This window comes from Pseudorca crassidens, chromosome X (assembly GCF_039906515.1).
Source record: "Pseudorca crassidens isolate mPseCra1 chromosome X, mPseCra1.hap1, whole genome shotgun sequence".
NCBI lineage: Eukaryota > Metazoa > Chordata > Mammalia > Artiodactyla > Delphinidae > Pseudorca > Pseudorca crassidens.
Window position 1 is genome coordinate 119,077,600 of NC_090317.1, and position 20,946 is coordinate 119,098,545.

Below are 20,946 nucleotides of genomic sequence, written 5' to 3' on the forward strand. Positions count from 1 at the left end.
TGTGAAATTGCAGAGTTGTTTTTTTCTTCATCCTTAGGTTATAAAAAGCTTAACTTGAAATGCTTTAATGAAACCAGCTATTGTATAAAGCACCTCTGAAATTATTCTTTCATTTGGGGAATGCATTAAAACCAATAAAAATAAAAAATGCAAGTCCAAACAAAAAGGTAATTGTAGGGTTCAGATAAACATCACCCAGTGGGCTGACAAATTCCCATGGTTCCAAGGTTACAGTGCAAAGCTGCCTGGGGAGTAGGGCTTCTGGGCCTCTCTGGCATGGCCATTGAATCACCAGTTGACAGGCTGGGTAGGGCAGAGGTGAGACCCAGCTGCCAGATGGTGCTTCCCCAACCCTGCCTGTTCTAGAAATTCACAGACCATTGTATGAGGAATGACCTTCTTTTCTGAACCTGTATCAGAAGCTACAGTCTGGCAAAAGCACTGGCCCATATGGAAACTATGGGAATGAACAACGGTGCAGTAGTGCAGTGGTTAGGGACACTGGCTCAAAAGCCAGACTCCCTAGGTTTAAATCCAGAGCTGTGTGACTTTGGGTAAGTTATTTAACCTCTCTGTGCATCAGCTTCCTCATCTTTAAAACGGGAGTGATTATAACAGTGCTCCATCCCATGGGGTTATTGTGAGGCATAACCAAGGTCAAGCTCTTAGGACAGTGCCTGTTATGTGGGAAGTGCTTCACAAATGATAGGCATCATTATCATTATTTGTAAGTGGATCTGTCCTAAAACATCCTTGAATTGTGATCTCTTTTCCCATAGAACAGCAGGCAAGTGCTCAAACAACTAACAGCCATGCCTCCCGTTCTTTTTACCCACATACCCCCAGCCAGAGAGGAAGGACTGCATACTGCAAGGAACTCTGGGAGTATAGTCTGAAGGAGTCCTCTTCCAAGTACAAATCTCTTTAAAGTTTAATGTTTTCACTTAAAATCCCCACAGATTTTTGCATCCTGCACCATAATATAGCAGAATTGAGAGTCAGGAGAGATGCTTCGTGTTCAGCCCATCGCTTTCCTGGTCCTCTTGATATGCCTGTCAGTTCGAGAAGCTGAGACATTTAGAGCCATTTGATTTAGTTAATTTCCCAGATCCTCCTCCCAGACATCTGGTGTACTTTCTATCAGCTTCTCCTTAGTACCACCTTCCATCCTCCGTAGGGCACTGCCTAGCGTTTTACCTGATGGCCTTTTATGGTCAGGGTACTGGGTCGCATCTCCTCCTGTCCTGGTTTTCACTGCCTCCTCTGTGACTGTTGACTCAGTCCTTTTTGAAACTCACTGAGTTGGTTTCTGGGACATCACTGGCTTCAGGATCTTCTTCTACTGCTCTGGCCACTCCTTCTCCATCTCTTTTGCAGGGCTGTCTTTTTCTATTCATCCCCCAAGTGTCATGCTCTGAGTTACAGGCCTTGGCTCAGAAATAGACATGTAACCCCCAATGTACCAATCATAGTCTTCGCTGAGACTTTTCCACTGGAACCATCAGAAGAACCAAACCAAAACAAAACAAAAGCAAACTTCTGCTGAATTGTTGAATGAATATATGTGAATTGGGGACTTTGGGGTTGCCAGGGGCCATCAAGCCCAAGGAAGTCCAAGAGAGGAAAAAAGAAGACAGAAATCCAATACTGTCATTTAAACCTTTGGATCCAGCTGTGCTTGAAGCTGGAGAAACAACCCTGACCTTTTTGGCGTCCTCAGCCAATGAATTCCCTTACTTGGATTTTTGTTGTTGTTTTCTTGGTTTTTTGTTTTTGGGTTTTTTTTTTTTTTTGTCACATACAACTACCCATATGCTCATGACTCCCAAATCTACATCAGTGGCCAAGGCTTCTCTCCTGAGCAACAGACTCATAGAAATAACATGCAGTTAACCAACCCTCACACAGATGTCCCACAAGGACATCCGAAACATAACATGTTATTTGCTAAATATGGCAACCCTAATCACACTACAAATTTATATTTGTTAATGTTTTAAAATCTTCCACCAGAATGTAAACTCTATGAGGACAGGAACTTTGCTTGTTTATTCACTGTTGTGTCTCCAGCACCTAGAGGAACACACACACAGTAGATATTCAATAAATATTTGTTGAATGAATGAATGAGTCAGTAAATGAATGAAAGCTAGGAATTTTCCTTGACTCCTGTCATAATATCATCTACCACACTCAATCAGTTACTAAGTTCTATAGACTTTGACGCATGAATATCTCAAATCTCATATCTGATCCTGTCACTGTACCCTACTGCTTACTTCAAGCCCATGTTGCTTCTTGCCTAGAAAATGGGAAGTCTCCTAATTCCTATTCCTGGCTCCGGCCACCCTCTACATAATTACCAGGCTCTTTCTAAATTAGAAATCAACTGCTCTGGGCCTCTGCTTTAAATACATCAGTGATGCTGCAGAGTTTCTCTGGCTCAAATCTTGGCTCCTGCCTCCCTTTCCAGACTCATCTCCTGGCTCTTTCTTCATACAGCTAATGCCTAAGGAAGAGGGAACCACTTGGGCTCTCCCAAATTCATTCTCACATTTCCTGCCCCTGCATCTTTGCACATGCTCTGGTCTCCTCCCATGCTCCCCTTTTCACCCTCTTGATTATCCTGCAAAATTCATGTCCTGTCCTTCAGAAAGCCTTCTCTGGTCTCTGTCTCCCCGTTCTGATTTAGAAGTCCCTCCTCTATGTTCACAAAGCTCTCTGTACACCCCTTTGTCTACCAAAGCACTTATGTGGCGCAGACTATTGTAGTGCTAACTAGTATCCATATTTTTACTTTTTTCCTCTTGGGCTCACAGCTGGACTACGTTTCCCAGCATGCTTTGCAGTCACGGGTGGCCATGTGACTGAGTCCTGACCAATGGAATGTTGATGGAAGTGATGTGCACCAATTCTCATGAATGGGCCTGGCCCATTAAAACCTCTCACATTTGGTCCTCCTTCTCTTTCCCCTCAGCTGAGTAGAGAGGACTCAGAATGTTTGGGAAGGAGGAGCCCCAAGGTGGATGGAGCCACTGCACAGTTCTGCAACTTGGGCTACTTGGGGTCAAAACCGGGAAATAAAAGAGGAAAAACAACAACAAAAAGAAATTTAACATAGTACTGACTTCTTCAAGTTTTATTTCCCTCTCCAGTCTGCCTGCTATTATTTTATTTTCCAAGTCCTCAGTGAACTGTGGTCGTAGTTATTTTTGTCTCCTGTCTAGAGCTTTCAGTTGTAATCAGTGGGGCAGATAGGATGTAGAGGGCTTACCCATCTTGGCCAGCACCCCGCCCCCCTTCATCTTGTTTCTGTATCCAAATTTCTGTTTGAATACCTAGTTCATAGTTGGGACCTTAACAGTGGTTTGCTTGGTGGACTTTTAAATTATCCAGATTCATAAAATCAACTATGGCATGCTCCTAGCAGAACAGTATTTCTTATTCTGCGCTTTATAATTTATACAAGTGTGAAAATGTTTGAAACCGTTCTCAGGAGAACTACAGATGTGATTAAGGATGGAAAGTAGATGCTCCAAAGAGAGGTTACACTATGTGGTATTGATGCTACTTAACTTTCCTGGTGGAAGAAGAATAAGTAGTGGTAATTTTACATATAGATCTTCAAATTAATAAAGGAAGGAAACTTGCAGATCACTCTTTTGTAAACTGTGGCTTGTTTCTTCTACCTTATGTATGTATTTTAAGCAGAGATAAGAGTTCTGTACTCATATGTATGTGCAAATGGAGAATCTAATTTGTAAATTTTTGATTCCTTAAAAAATAACATTTACAACTCTTTATTGTTGTTTATTATAAACAAATATATCACTCAGTTAACACATATTTGTTAAGACCTTCTACATGCAACGCTCAACGAGGGTTAAAAGAAGCATAAGCGTGAACTCCTGATTAAAAGAATAATGAGAAAGTCCCAGTGATGAGAACTTGACATTTTACAAAGCACTTTTATTCTTCTTATCTAATTTTTTCCCAGCGAGGTGGGTTTTAGTCCCATTTAAGAGAGTCTACAGAGGCTCAGAGAGCTCGAGGAATCTGTCCGTGATCACATAAGGGCAGAATTGAATCTTCTACCCAGGTCTTCTGGTTCCAGTTTCTGTTCCCTTGTCATTATATCTCAGTCTAGCTGGGGAATAAAATATACCATCCACAAACAGTTATCCAATGGTTCAAGGCAGGCTATGACACATGCCAGTGGAATGATCAAATGTAGCAGGGAGCACACTTTCCTACCTCCCCTTCCTAACTCTTGTTAAGGAAGACAGCGTTCTAGAAAGGATACCGTTAACCTGATTGGTTAACTTTGAGCACTAAACTCGTAGTTGCAAATGTTCTTACCAATCCCAGTGAGGTTATCTTATCCAGGATATAATAAATAAAGAGTGCCAAGAAAAGACTGAGAGAACACCTAAGCCCAAACTGTGAGAAATAGGCACCTTTAAGTCAAAGTGTGTATATAGCAGACTACAAATAGTATACAAGGTGGTTCCATATTCACTTTCAATCCTTCCTCACCAAGGAACTATGGAAAGCTTTAGCCAATCGTTTCTTTCTTTGTAAGTAATTATGTGTATTTTAAAATTTTAGAAATCAAATTAAAGATGTGCCAGAAGAAAACTAGTCTAGGGTGAGAGTCAGGAAATGGACGATTGCCTGGATAGGGGCATAAGGGGCGATTTGGGGCGATGGAAATTTGCTTTAGCTTGTTTTCAGTTGTGGGTGCTCACATGTCTACAGTTCATAGGAAAGCAACCCTTAAGATCTGTGTATTTTATTTCTTATTAACTACACTTCAATTTTTAAAATGTGGAAAAGAGTGTACAGTTTCTCAAAATTCTTTTAAGGGTATGTTAGCAAGAAGTTTAATAACCATTGTTCTAGGCATATGTGGAATAAATCTCTCTTCTTTCAAGATTCTTACTCTTTCTTTAGGTGTCTCAGAACCATGTAGCTTGACTGTAAGATAAAGTCGTCAGTAGCATGTCACATTATTTATGTTTTTTGATTATTACCTTTAGTGTTTTTCTCATAGCCACCTTGGATTTTTATGCCTAAGGACATTCTCCTGTGGAATAGAAGAGAAGTGTGGGGAGTAAAATTAACTAGGGAAAAGGTTAACCTTCATTGTATATATGTACCACATCTTCTTTATCCATTCATCCGATGATGGACATTTAGGTTGCTTCCATGTCCTGGCTATTGTAAATAGAGCTGCAATGAACATTTTGGTACATGACTCTTTTTGAATTATGGTTTTCTCAGGGTATATGTCCAGTAGTGTAGTGAGGTGGATGGACCTAGAGTCTGTCATACAGAGTGAAGTAAGTCAGAAAGAGAAAAACAAATACCATATGCTAACACATATATATGGAATCTAAGAAAAAAAAAAGGTCATGAAGAGCCTAGGGGTAAGACGGGAATAAAGACACAGACCTACTAGAGAATGGACTTGAGGATATGGGAAAGGGGAAGGGTAAGCTGTGACAAAGTGAGAGAGTGGCATGGACATACATACACTACCAAACGTAAAATAGATAGCTCGTGGGAAGTAGCCGCATAGCACAGGGAGATCAGCTAGGTGGTTTGTGACCACCTAGAGGGGTGGGATAGGGAGGGTGGGAGGGAGGGAGACGCAAGAGGGAAGAGATATGGGGACATATGTATATGTATAACTGATTCGCTTTGTTATAAAGCAGAAACTAACACACCATTGTAAAGCAATTATACTCCGATAAAGATGTTAAAAAAAAAAAGGTTAATCTTCAGAGAGTTTGGTCAATGAATGTATTTTCCCGTTTATCTTTGTAATTGCTCCCCCCCAGAACCTTTTTTTGAAGAACAACGTAGTAATTAAAGTAACTTTTCATGTAAATGGAGTCCACAGATTGAACATCTAGTTTTAAAGAATTGCTCTTGAATTCCGTATGAATTTAGAAAAGAAAATGCATGAATTGCATGAACCAATGAACGATGGATGATGCCCCACGTCGCACTGAGTGGAGATGCTCAGTACCGATGATTTTATCCTGACCTGGCCCTGATAATCATTTCTCTGCAACCCACCAATTCAGCTTGGCCATAAAATCTTAATAACCGGCGGAATCTTCTTGCAAAGAGGGCATGACGCCCCAGGCTTCTTTAATCTTCTGGTGCTGTGACAAGTGACAAGGTGGCCTGTGCTTCCATGAATAATATTCCCATCTCATGGGTGCTTCTCACCCGTGCTACACGGCTTCAAGAGATTGCTCTCTGCTACGAAGGGCCGCCTGATTGTTCTCCTGTGCTTGAGATGGTCTGTGAGCTTTCAGACCTGTGAGCCAAATCCGAGAATTCCTCTGAGCTACAGAGATCAAAAAGTCTTGTGTTGGGCTTCCCTGGTGCTGCAGTGGTTGAGAGTCCGCCTGCCGATGCAGGGGACACGGGTTCGTGCCCCGGTCTGGGAAGATCCCACATGCCGCGGAGCGGCTGGGCCCGTGAGCCATGGCCGCTGAGCCTGCGCGTCCGGAGCCTGTGCTCTGCAACGGGAGAGGCCACAGCAGTGAGAGACCCGCGTACCACAAAAAAAAGGAAAAAAAAAAAAAAGTCTTGTGTTGTTCTTCCCTTTTTATAAGATCTTAGGCCGAAATGGTTCTTTGGCAATAAGGGACATCAGTTCCTTCATTTTCCTTCTTTTCAGGTGGGGCAGTGATGACAGGAATGAAGAGCTAATGGGTTCGCTTGGCACAGTTTGAATACTGATCTTTCCTCAGGGCCCAGCATGGAAACACCTCTCGTTTGAAGAGTTTGATTTCTTGCACTCAGTAACACTACCACGCATCCTCAGAAGCAAGTTCTCCATCAGTGTCAGTACATAGGATGTAGCGTCCCCACGGTCATTTTTTTCTATTTCCATTACCTTTTGTCACTTCCGTTCCTTTTTTTTTTTTTTTTTTTTACTTGTTTGATCTGTATTAGCGGCTTCCACTTTTATTCCAGCGTTTAACTGCTGTAATGCTGACTCATTCAAAACCCACATGTCCTCCTGAGTGCCTAAAACAATGTAGGACATATCTCCCTCTCTAGGATTTCTGCATGTATGTGGTAAGGTCGGCAGCATAGGGATACCAACCTCTTCAGTTCTTTTCCTGGTGTTGGAACTTTCCTCTGCATGTTGCTTCAGTTGGTCTTGGCTTGGAATGTCCACGCTGTAGCCCTGGAGTGGCGGTGACAGGATCCCTTCTTAGCTTGTCATAGAAAGGACTTGGATATTTCACAGAGAAGTGCTGATGTCCAAGTAGTTCTCCTGGAAGATCTCCACCACAGGATTCCTTTGCCAGTATATGCTGAGCTGTATATTGCCTGACCACTGGCACAGTGCACGTGTCACCTTTGGACCTGCCACCTGCAAAATCCTCAGAAGTGGCGGCTTTATTGTACCTGTTGTACACAACAATCAGTCTGATCGATTTGGTCTGGGGAGAACCTGCAAGCACCATCAGATGTTCAACCCCGGATGGAGGTGGAAAATGCTGTCATTTTGGCACTGCGGAAATTGCAGTCCGTTGACCCGAATGTCCAGCTACTTCGTGGGTTGCTTGCTGTACCTCCACTGCATCTGGAGGGCGTCGGTAATGGGTCCAAAGGCTTCAGCAGTATTTCCAAACAGTGAGCAGCTGAGGAGTTTTAAGAGACACTTTCTTCCCTGAGACAGTCTCTGTGCTCTTCTGTTCTGGGTTGAATAGCATCCCCCCCAAATTCATGTCCACCTGGAACCTCAGAATGTGACCTTATTTGGAAATAGGGTCTTTGCAGATGTAATTAAAGATGAATCCATCCATACTGGACCAGGGTGGGCCCTGAGGCAATGAGTGGTGTCCTTTTAAGGAGAGGAGAAGACACAGAGGGACACAGAGTGGAAGGTCATGTGATGATGGAGGCAGAGATGGGGTGATGTGTCAGTAAGCCAAGGAGCATGGAGGACTGCTGGCGACCACCAAGTAGCCAGAAAGAGGCAAAGAAGGATCCTTCCCTAGAGCCTCCAAAGGGAGCATGACCCTGCCGACATGTGAGCTTGGACTTCTGGTCTCCAGAACTGTGAAAGAACACATTTCTGTTATTTAAAGCCACCCGGTTTGTAGTCCTTTGTTGCAGCAGCCACGGAAAACAAATATCTTTTCTTTCACTGTCCACACTCTGTATCATTTGCAAATTCTTCTCTAAGTCCCACAGCAGCAAGAAGAATCTTAGTGTTGTGGTTCAGTGTGGTGATTCCGAAGCCAGATTATTTGGGTTTGAATCTTGACACTACCATTCATTACGTATGTGACCTTGAAACTTACCCCACTGCTCTGTGCCTCAGTTTTTCTGACCTGTAAAATGGGAGTTAAATGAATGAATAATGTTAAGGGCTTAGAATAGTGCCTGGCACATAGGAAACGCTATCATGTGTTTGTTATACGAGAAGAAAAAAGTCTGTTGGACTGAAATGGCCACATGGAAATGGGAATGCTTCCATAGAAGAAGAGCTAGGACATGAGCTTGAACTTCAGAAGTTAGGTAAGGTTGGTCAGAGGCCACCCAGTTGGGAGAAACAGTGTGAGCAAAGGCTTCCTGGAAGTGTGAGGCAAGGGGGCAGCAAGACTCGATTAGAACAGGATTTCTCACTCTTTTCTCCATGGTGGTCAGTGGCGAATCTTAGAATATTTGCATACACATGGGGTCAGTGAGGCTGCTTGCAGCTGGACCCTGGAGGTCACTGACCAAGTTCCTGAGAGCTAAGGGGAGACAGTACCTTGGCACATCTGAAACCCATTCCCAGCACCTGTGGGAAGCTCAGGGCTTGAGCAGCACTTCCCAAACTCGAATGTGCATTAAGACGCAGATTTTGACTCAGCTGGTGTTGGATGGGGCCTGAGAGTCTGCATTTCTAACAAGCAGGGGATGCAGAGGCTTCTGGTCTAAGAACCACCGGTACTCCAGAGGTGGTCCATGTACCAGCAGCATCAGGAGCTGGTTAGAAATGCTGACTTTCTGGTCCAGTCACCCCACCCCAAGCCTACTGAATCAGAATCTGCATTTTAATCAGGTCCTTAGCTGATTCATTTGCACATTAGCATTTGAGAAGCGCCAAATTAGAGGACTGGGCTTGGCGGTAGCCCAGCTTGCTAGAGGGGAGGACCTCGCCACCTCGGTTCTCAGACCCAGCCACACAGTAGATCCTTGTGGGCGGCTGTGAAAAGTCCTGAGGCCCAGATCAGAGTGACTTAGTTAAATCGAAATCTCTGTGAGTGGGGCCCCGGGGAATGAGTATTATTTTTCAGACTTCTTGCGTGATTTTAATGTGCGCTCAGGGTTCAAGAACCACCAGGCTAGGGAAAAACCCCTAAGCGGGGCTGGAAAGAGAGACTGAGGCCATGCAGAGTTCTTGCCGGGGTTCAAAGTCCTTTCCCAGCGGAGAACAGCAGTTTGAAGGCGTGGATTCTGGAGCAACGAGGGCCTGCCTGGGTTCAAATCCTGCTTTGTGCCGCTTGCCGGCTGTGTGATGGGCAAGGTACGTAACCTCTCTTTGCCTCTGTTTCTTTACAACGGGGATGATAATAATAGTAGCTGTGCCACAAGGTATTTGTGAGGATTAAGTGAGTTAGGATGTAAAGTGCTCATTACACTGGTTGGCACACAGTCAGTGCTATGGAAGTGTTTGTTTATTTAAATACACATTTTATTCTTTCTGATGGGGAATTGTGGAAGGTTTCTCAGTTTCCTGTTTCCCTGCCCCATCCTTGGTGCTAGGTTCTTGGGCAGCAGTCACACCTCTAATTGGGCGCTCAATAAATGTTTGAGGAATGCATGACTGAATGGTTACAATGCCCCCTTGTGTATTCAGTGGGAAGAAATAACAAAACATACAGTTGTTTTTTAAGGAACCTCCATACTGTTCTCCATAGTGGCTGTAGCAATGTACATTCCCACCAACAGTGCAAGAGGGTTCCCTTTTCTCCACACCCTCTCCAGCATTTATTGTTTCTAGAGTTTTTGATGATGGCCATTCTGACCGGTGATACCTCACTGTAGTTTTGATTTGCATTTATCTAATGATTAGTGATGTTGAGCATCCTTTCGTGTGTTTGTTGGCAATCTGTATATCTTCTTTGGAGAAATGTCTGTTTAGGTCTTCTGCCCATTTTTGGATTGGATTGTTTGCTTTTTTGTTATTGAGCTGCATGAGCTGCTATTAAATTTTGGAGATTAACCCTTTGTCAGTTGCTTCATTTGCAAATATTTTCTCCCATTCTGAGGGTTGTCTTTTGGTCTTGTTTATGGTTTCCTTTGCTGTGCAAAAGCTTTGAAGTTTCATTAGGTCCCATTTGTTTATTTTTGTTTTTCTTTCCATTTCTCTAGGAGGTGGGTCAGAAAGGATCTTGCTGTGATTTATGTCATAGAGTGTTCTGCCTATGTTTTCCTCTAAGAGTTTGATAGTTTCTGGCCTTACATTTAGGTCTGTAATCCATTTTGAGCTTATTTTTGTGTATGGTGTTAGGGAGTGTTCTAATCTCATACTTTTACATGTACCTGTCCAGTTTTCCCAGCAATCCCACTACTGGGCATATACCCTGAGAAAACCATAATTCAAAAAGAATCATGTACCCAAATGTTCATTGCAGCTCTATTTACAATAGCCAGGACATGGAAGCAACCTAAGTGTCCGTGATCGGATGAATGGATAAAGAAGATGTGGCACATATATACAATGGAATACTACTCAGCCATAAAAAGAAACGAAATTGAGTTATTTGTAGTGAGGTGGATGGACCTAGAGTCTGTCATACAGAGTGAAGTAAGTCAGGAAGAGAAAGACAAATACCGTATGCTAACACATATATATGGAATCTAAGAAAGAAAAAAAAAGGTCATGAAGAACCTAGGGATAAGACGGGAATAAAGACACAGATCTACTAGAGCGTGGACTTGAGGGTATGGGGAGGGGGGAGGGTAAGCTGTGACAAAGTGAGAGAGTGGCATGGACATATATACACTACCAAACGTAAAATAGATAGCTAGTGGGAAGCAGCCGCATGCCACAGGGAGATCAGCTAGGTGGTTTGTGACCACCTAGAGGGGTGGGATAGGGAGGGTGGGAGGGAGGGAGATGAAAGAGGGAAGAGATAAGGGAACATATGTATATGTATAACTGGTTCACTTTGTTATAAAGCAGAAACTAACACACCATTGTAAAGCAATTATACTCCAATAAAGATGTTAAGAAAAAAACAAAACATACAGTTGGTTCTCCATACTAGTACGGACAGTGTGACCAACTGTTCCGGTTTGCCCAGGAAAGAGAGGTTTCCCTGGGCATGGGACTTATGGTCGTAAAACTGGTGAAGTCTGGGGAAAACTGGGACAAGTTGGTCACCCTCAGTATGAGTACCACCCAGATGTCCATTTCCTCAAAATACTGTTTGCAGGTAAGCATAAGGAGAGACTCCCAAGGCTAACTCATTTATGTGCACGCAACCAAGGCAGTGGCAGTTCGCTTCCTGGCCATTGTGTGTGTGTGTGCTCGCGTGCGTGCGTGTGTGTGCATGAACGTACCCACATACACACATGTACACCAATAATAATAGTAGCCAGAATGTAATCACAGTGTGACACATGCTGTGTGCTGCGGTGAGCAGTTCACATGCTTAACAGGGAGCATCAGTTGGCCTTGTTCAAATCCCAGTTATGCCACTTAATGGTTTTGTGGTGATGGGCATGATTCTCAGCCTCTCTGTGCCTCAGTTTCTCCAGCTGCAAAATAGAGATAATACTATTACTCACCTTTCAGAGTTGTTAGAGTAGATGTGTTCATCCATGTGAAGCATTTAGCAGAGCGCTGGGCACTTCCTAAATTTGATCAATGTTAGAGATTATTACTATTGCTATCATTAACAGTACCAGGCAACCTGCATCCCTCCTCTGCTTCTCTCCCTTTCTCACCTCCCAATTTCTTCCCTTTGCTGTGAGCCCACTGCATCCTGCCTTCTGTTTCCTCCCCCTGCTCTCTCCCTCCCCCACCAGAGGGGCCCTCAACACTTTTACCCTGCTTGGATGAACAGAGCCCCCAGTCCATGCTCAGACACACAAACTGGACACAGCCTTATGTTGTATGCCACTACAGCATTATGAATCTGTGTTAAGCCTCATTAAATGAATATGGAAAACCAGTACACCTATTTTTCTCCTTTGGTTGGCAGATCAGTTAAGAAATCGATGGCAGTGGATGTGAACTTCAGCAGACATGTGGTGAGTTCTGTCCCTACAACCTTAAAGACGAGATGGAGAATCATAAGCCAATCACTATTAAAATTAAGTTATTAATGTGTAAAGAACGAGCAAGAGTGCTAGGTAATGGAGGTTTCTGGTAGAGCAGTAAGACGTTTCTCAGTCTTATCCCATTCACTGTTTCTCACCCATAATTTGGATGAAAGTATAGAAGATACACATCAGATATGCAGGAGATTAGAAAAATAACAAATACTTTTAATGGAGTGTAGGGATATGAAAATATCAGGACCCTTGAAGCAATGGGTGAGATATAACCAGATGAAATTAACATGGATAAATGTAAATCTTGTGTGAGGGTCCAAATAAAACCCCACTTGGACGTATATAAATTAATACATATTATTACATTATATATCATGTAATTAAAACATTAATTTTTGTTATTGTATTATAGTTATTATATTACTGTAATGTTAATATATATAATTATATAATGAATAATATAATGGCATATATTACTATATATATATAGCATATGATATTGCATATCCTTTGGACCCAGAAGTTCTACTTCTAGGAATTTATCCTAAAGAAAAATTATATGTGTGGGGGGGTGGAGGGAATGGTAAAGAGAAAGCCTAGAAATGAAGTCAGTGCAGAACTAATAATAATATTAAAAAATTGGACAGTAGCCTAAATACATGTTAGTGGGGATTGGTAACTAAATTATTGCAAATGTAAACAAAAGAAAATGAGGCAGTTCTTAAAAATTGTGCTTTACCAACAGTATTTCTCCAACTGCAATCTGAAAACTTTACACATTGGAGTTTTCTGGGATACTGGTTAAACATACAGGTTCCTAGGCCCTCCCCAGAGTACTAAATGAGTGTCTTTGGGGGAGGATCCAGGGAAATACTTTATTAACAAGTGCCCTCAGATAATTCCAATACACACTTAGAGTCTGAGAATTACTGTAGAAAAGAACATTTAATGGAATAGGAAAGTGTTCCTGATATAAGTGACAAAACAAGTTCCAAAACAGGGTGATCCCTTTTATGTAAAAATACTTATTTGTATAGAAGAAATTTTGGAAGGATAAAAGCCAAAATGATAACCATGATTAATTTAATGTTATATGGCATTAATAGAAAGACGGTGTGCTGATGGAGAGTTCCACTTTATTCTGCACTTGTCGTATAATACCTGGAATGTTCCATTTGAGGAGGTAAAATCTATTTAGATTAAAATCGTATTGGATGTAAGGACAACAGAGAGGAGGAGTCAAAGGTGGATCCAAAGTTTGGAAGAATGGTCATGCATCAATGGAGCAAGGGCGTCACAAAGAGAAGCTGGTTTAGGGAGGAAAGATGAGTTGGTTTTGAACATGGCAGGTTTGAGGTACTGGTGGCACATCCATCAGGAAACAATCAAAAGACAGTTGGAATTCTGGGTCTAGAATTCAAGAAATTGAGTGGGGCTAGAGATGTAGATTTAAAGACAATAAAAGTTGTAGGAGTGGATTAATCAAGGAGGAAGATTAAGTAGAGATAGAAGTGGCTAGAGATCAGCTCCCTAGAAGATGCCTTTGATTAGTGGAAAGGAAAGGAAGAAAAGCCAGTAAAGGAATAAAAGAGAACATGGTCTGAAAGGTAATGGGTGAACCAGTAAGATCCAGTGTCACCAACCATCCCTCAGAGGAAAGAGTTTCAGGGAGGAGGAGAAGGTCAAAGAGGATGAAGACAAAGAGTTGGCCACTGGACTGGACAACTGGATAGTGAGGACCTTCTGCAGAGTTGTTTTGGAGAGTGGTGGCATCTGTAGCCAGGTGGCAAGGAGTTAAGGAACAATCAAGTGGTAAGGAAGGCCCGAGAGCTGGTGCAGTCATTGCTGTGTTTTTAGGGCATGTAGTAGCCTCTCCCATTTGTGGAGAAATGATCTCATGGTTTTCATGCTCCTTTCAAGATGAAGCTGGGACCATTTCCCCCAGCATTCTTTCTCCCAGAAAAACTGAACTGGAATTTGGGTTGTTTGTCCTTTCATGGAACTTTCAGTCACTGGGTGCAGTATAATTTTTTTGAGAGGTAATTTGTATTTCCCCTCCCTGCATTTTTCCATTTCTTTCCCCACTCTTCTTTCTTGTCCTGGTGAAGGTTTGCGGCTGGACAAAGGGTAGAAGTTACTTACATTTTCCTTCCTGGCATTTGTTTCAAAAAACCTGGGTCCCTCCAGGTAATTGTAATGGCGTCCTAGAGTATGAGACAAGAGAGAGCATATTTTTGAGGAGAACAAGAAGGATTTCCCTAAGACTGGAAAGAAATTCCTCTGACTTGGAACAGGAAAGGTGTCTGAAAGCCTGGCGAGCCACAGATCCCTATAGTCTTCATCCTGACAGTACCAGGAGAGCAGGCCAATTTTAGACAATAGAGCTGAGGGAGGGAGGACCAAGGCCTAGGCTCCCAGCCAACCAGGGATTCCCCAGCCCCCAGCACAGACAAGAACCTGCAGTCTGGGAAGCTGAAGGGGCCCTGTGGGCTGGGTCTTTGACATCTTGATGATACCTCTGTACCTCCTTGAGATTCAGAAGGTCACCCTGATACCTTAGCACTTTCTGAGACCCAGAACCTTGACACCCCGGAAGAGTGGGGGAAGAGCCCTCAAGAATGTTTGGGATTGAATTTCCTGCTTGGCAGGACAGGGCTGGTCTCTTTATTAGAAAGTAAAGACATACAGTGTTTCTTGCTCACCTAAGTTTGTGCGTGGAGATTTGTGTCTGCTACACAGGAAGAAATCAGGCTAGCGTCCTCGAGCAAGGTGAGTGCTTTCTTCACCCGGGAAGAAAACCAAGGTGGTGGAATGGGGATCTCTAGATGATGTGACAACTGGCGTACAGGTGGTCATCAGTTTGGTAGGATGTGTGAAGGAGGGTAGAAAACAGTGACCCCATTGTCAGAGGAAATGGATCCTCGTCCATCTCTGCTGCTTGAGCATCCTACAACTTTGGCCATATTTCACCTCTCTGGGCCTCAGTTTCCTCACGTGCAAAACGAAAGCATTAGATTAAGTGAATGCTAGGGCTCCTCGCACATTCTGAGAGACCGTTTGGCTTCGTTCTCTTCTTTCTCAGGGTAAACTTTCTTATCTCTAAGGAATGAGGTGGATTACACAGTCCTATAGCCGCTGAGCTACAGTCACCTTAGCCTAGCACTCGTGAGGAAAGCAGCAAACTGGGACAGCTTGCATTACTAAGGAGGCTACAAGTGTGTATTCTAATCTGCACAGCTCTGGGATTTCAGATGCGGTGTATGAGCCCCTCCACATTTAATTGAAGGGGGCAGAGGGTGATGAAACTACCAAGTTTGCTTTTTAAGGTTGGGCCATCCAGTGAAGATGGGTTTGCATACTAGTCTCAGAAGGCTAATTTATCACTCTGGACAGCAATTTCTCATTAACACAATGTCAATACTGCTGGGGATTGGCTGGACCACCTTTGGAAGCGGTTAAATTACCTTTTAATCAGTGTATGGAAGAACAATGCTTCTGCTCCGTCATGGCATAGCAGCCTTGCTAATTTGACATCTTATAAAAGCCAAGGCAGTTCTACCTATACTGGTGTGATATGACCAGGATTATTTCCAGAGAGGCAGAAGACAGGAAAGGAGGGTTTCTGTGGCTGTTATCCAAACTGGCATGATTGATGTGGGTGCAGTGGGTTATAGCTAATGGTCTGTGTTTAATTATGGAGGCGGTGACACAAGGGCTGGAGGATGATCAGGCACTAACCAGATGATGTACCACTATTTCAGTAGGAGCTTGCTGAATAGGGTCAGTAGAGTGGTAAGGTGGTCTAAATTCCATGTTTCTCCTGGGATTCGGGCTTGGTCCCCGAGAGGCACAGGGCTGTATTCATAAGATGTGTCCAAATTCACACTGAAGAGGTCTCCTAGGAGAACAGCCAGTCACACAGGCCCCCGATGAAAGTGCTTTGAAATCCACTGCTCTAGGAATTCATTCATTCATTTAAACCAGGATCATGTGCATTGATAAATTGATATATATCTAAACCTCATCAGCCACAGTGGAAAGATAGGGCTTTTCATCTCTCGTTCCTCAGAGCAATAAAACAACGAACAATTCTTTATCCACTAGCCTGAAAAATAATGACAATACCTGTTGTCAAACTGCATATTATCCACCGTATCCATTATCAACTTTTAGCAATAGAGCCTTCAGGTTTTAGCTGGACACATGGCTTCCCAGCCAGAGTATATTTCTCAGCCTCTGTGGCAGCAGTGTGAGACCATGTAACTTAGTTTTAACCAATAAGAAAGGAACAGAAGTGATGTTCCTCCACTTATTCTTTTCTCCTTCTTGTGGGTAAGAAGGAGTTTGTGCCGGGTGGTGGTTTGCTTTCAATCTAAAAGATAAGAAAGGACTTCCCCGGTGGCACAGTGGTTAAGAATCCGCCTGCCAGTGCAGGGGACATGGGTTTGAGCCCTGGTCCGGGAAGATCCCACATGCCGTGGAGCAAATAAACCTGTGCGCCACAATTACTGAGCGTGACCTCTAGAGCCTGCAAGCCGCAACTACTGAGCCCACGTGCCACAACTACTGAAGCCCGCATACTTGGAGCCTGTGCTCCGCAGCAAGAGAAGCCACTGCAAAGAGAAGCCCCTGCACTGCAATGAAGAGTAGCCCCCGCTCGCCACAGCTAGAGAAAGCCCACGCGCAGCAACGAAGACCCAATGCAGCCAAAAATAAATAAAAATAAATAAATTTATAAAATAAATAAAAGATAAGAAAGATACCTGTTGTGATAATGGAACAGTAACAGAGAAGGAACCTGGGTCCCTAGATGACCTTGGGAAAGAAAGTCATCCTACCTCCATCAACTGCCTACGAGCTTGGACTTTTATAGAGAACTGGATCTTCTATCTTATTTAAGCAGCTGCTATTTTGGTCTCTGTTACAATAAATACAGTGATTTACATGGGTAAAGGAAGGACCTTGCAGTTTGCAAAGCACTTTTATATGTTTTATCTCTTAGCTTCACATGACAAGCAGGTGGAGTAGACAGATGGGGGAAGTGGTCAGAGCATCTACCTGACAAGGAGGGAAACAGGCTCAGAGAGGCTGTAACTTCTGTCCTCAGTTACATACCTATGCAGACATGGAGCCGCATCTTGAACCCAGGTATTCTGACTCCTTCTGCAGTGCTCCTTTTACTATAATATTGCCTCTTGGTCCTTGGAAACCTTAAGACATAGTCCGATATGTGCATGAGAGGGGAATCTCCATTTATTAAAACTCTTGCTGTTTGATGGGTTAAGCATCTCCATCTAGCTCTTCTCCTCTCCTTCCACCTCCTACATACCATGCCCCAAACAGCAAAAAAAGCAAAGCTCCATAAAACAGGGTTTTTAAAAATAGTTGGTGGACTTGCTTAATATCAGAACTGCCAAGGTTCTGGGGGGAAGGGAAGTTGCAGTGGGAGGAGTATTTTATCAACGACATTGTTTACAATTGTCAGCACATGGGGTAATAAAAAGCAGAACAACTTTTAGTCAGTTTTATTATTGTTTTTAAATTCTCTACAGACATTAAATTGTTTTTAAATTCTCTTATTACCTGTACCCCCTTTTTGCCTGCACCTTGTATGGACCACTTCTATCATCCCCTCACTAGTATGCCACAAAATAATAGCAATGAAGGAAAGCAAGATCATAAAATGGAAAATCCGATTGACTCTTGCCCTGCTCTCTTTGATGTGTATACATGTGCAGGAAATGGCTGGAGTGTTTGGACCAATTGTCGCCTGTTACATTTAGAAGAGCTTCTGTAAAGAAAAGGAAAGCTTGTCTGTTTCCTTGGGTTTTTCCTACCCTCTTATTTCCCTAGTTACAAAAGTTGGTTCTGTGCATTTTTTTTTAAGCTGGCATCTTGCCCAACTCAGATTGATTATAAAGGTTGGGAGGGACAGTTGAGATCTGCAGCTTGATTCCCCAGTAAGTTGGCTGTTTAGAAAGATAGCATTGACAGCCGAGACAGCCTGCAGATGGGAAGGCAAGTCTGGAGATTCCCTTGTTTATTACGGAGCCACTGAGTGACTCACTAGGTTGGGCTCTTCCTTGGAGGAACACAGAAAGATAAGTGCCTAAGTGCCTGGGAGAAATTAGCGGAAAGGTTCTTTCCTCAAAGGCTTTACAGTAGGGTTGCCAGATTAAATATAGGACACCAGTTAAATGTGCATTTCAGATTAACAGCAAACGCTTTTCTTGTGTGTAAATATGTCCCGAAATATTTCATGGGACATACTTATACTGAAAACACAGGTGCTCAGTTACATTTACATTTCAGATAAACAAGAAATAATGTTTACGTATAAGCATATCTCATGCTTATAATTAAACATCATTTCTCATTTATATGAAATACAGATGTTTTATAATTAATTATTCATTTTATTTCTTTAACTTAAAATTTTTAATTTAATTTTTACTTTATATTGAAGTATAGTTGATTTACAATACTGTGTTAGTTTCAGGTGTACAGCAAAGTGATTCAGTTATACATATACCTATATCCATTCATTTTCAGATTCTTTTCCATGAAATGCAGATTTTAACAGGGCATCCTATATTTTTATTTGCTGAATCTGGTAGCCCTACTTACAGAAATCTAGCAAGATTTTATGAAATGTTCTCTTTCAATTCAGGAATGGCCAACACTGTTTTTCTCTTAAAGGATTATGTAGGCTGTTGGTTTTACTTATTGGCAGGGTGGAGACATACAGGGGAGAAGGTCAAGGGGAAAGAGACTGGACTGGAAGACAGGAGACTGGGGTCTGAGTCTTGTTCTGCCAGCAAATGGCTGTGTGAAGTTGAACAAGGCACTTCACCTGCCCGAGCCTTAGTGTCCTAAAAGGAGAGGATTGACCAGTCCTTCTAAGGATAAAATGATTCCATTGTCCTATGCCATTCCCTATGTTACAAATATTACAATGGAATTCATTTTCCCAGGAGATGATACAGGTTGGCACTGTCCAATAGAAATAAAATGCACATCACATGTGTAATTTTAGATTTGCTAGTGGTCACATTACAAAAGTAAAAAGAAACAGGTGAAGTTAATTTTAATGATACATTTTATTTAACCAATTATATTAAAATATTATCATTTTAATATGTAATCAATATTCAAAGTATTAATGAGATAACTTACATTCTTTTTTTTGTACTAAGTCCTCAAAATCTGGTGTGAATCCTTACAGCACACCTCAGTGCTGGACTAGCCACGTTTAAAGTACTGATAGCCACATGTGGCTACTGTACGGCACAGGTATGGGCTAACTAAACAACTAGATAGATAAATAGATAAATAAATAAATTTTAGTAAGTTAGATTCAGGAATGAGCAATCTGTAGTGGGTTAGGGAGAGAACTTAGGCTATTGGGGAACATGTTCATAGGCTTTTAAAAATTAATATACAGTTGATCCTTATTATTCATGGATTCCATATTTATGAATTTACCTACTCACTAAAATTTATTTGTGACCCCCAAATGAATACTCATGACACTTTTGTGGTCATTCGTGAGCATGGCATGTGCACAGGGTAAAAAAATTGAGTTGTCCAGTGCACACATTCCCACCTGAGGTGGAATGAGAGGAAGCTCTGTCTTCTTGTAGCAACTCGCATACTACAAACAAGTGTCCTTTCTGTGGTCTGTTTCATGCCAAGTTTTGGGCATTTTTGTGCCTTTTGTGAGTGATATCGCCGTTGAAAATGCTCCCCAAACATAGTGCTGAAGTGCCGCCTAGTGATCCTAAGTGCAGGATGGCTGTGATGCGCCTTATGGAGAAAATACACGTGTTAGATAAGCTTTGTTCAGAAATGAGGTAAAGTGCTGTTCACCACAGATATTTAATATTAATGAATCAATTGTATATTAAATGAAGTGTCTTTAAACAGAAGCACACGTAAAACAAGCTTATGCATTGATCCGAAAATGTTGTGACCAGAGCTCTCAGCTAGGGGTAACGGCTCAACGTGCACCAGTTCAGTGTTCGCGGAGATGTTATAAAACATAACTGTCAGAATACAGAGAATTGACTGTACTCTATTGTTTAGAATAGTTTTAGATTTACGGAAAAGTTGAGCAGATGGTACAAAGATTTTCCATACACCTGCCTCCTGCACCCAGTTTCCCCTATTATTGACATTTTACTTTAGTATGGTACATTTGTTACATTTAATGAACCAATCAATACATCATTATTAACTAAAGACCATACTTTATTCAGATTTCCTTTGCTTTTACTTAATGCTCTTTCTCTGGCTATCAGGATACATTACATATAGTCATGACATCTCCTTGGGCTCCTCTTGGCTCTGAAGGTTTCTCAGACTTTGTTTTTGATGACCCTGACAGTTTTGAGGGGCACTGGTGGTATTTTGTTGAATTCCACCCTCACCCCCCAACCCTGGGATTTGGCTGAGTTTTTCTCATGATTAGAGTGGAGTTATGGATTGGGGGAGGAAGATCACAGTGACGCAGTGCCATTTGCATCACATCTTATCAACAGTATGTACTGTCAGCGCGATTCATCACTGTTGATATTGGCCTTGATCACCTGGCTAGAGTAGGACTAGTAGGTCTCTTTTCCAGGTCTCTCCACCATA

The 20,946-nt window shown here is 42.4% G+C and overlaps 1 protein-coding gene and 1 pseudogene across 3 annotated transcripts in view; one reads left to right on the forward strand and one right to left on the reverse strand.

The window, feature by feature from the left end:
- The window catches only part of RAI2 (retinoic acid induced 2), a 405,001-nt gene that overhangs the window by 265,019 nt on the left and 119,036 nt on the right, over window positions 1-20,946 (forward strand). For all 3 annotated transcript variants that reach the window (XM_067722188.1, XM_067722187.1, XM_067722189.1), the window contains one exon: window positions 12,237-12,285. The gene's annotated coding sequence lies outside the window, so the exon portion shown is untranslated. The remainder of the gene's footprint in view (window positions 1-12,236; window positions 12,286-20,946) is intronic.
- Window positions 6,089-7,536, reverse strand: LOC137216733 (protein Mdm4 pseudogene; annotated as a pseudogene).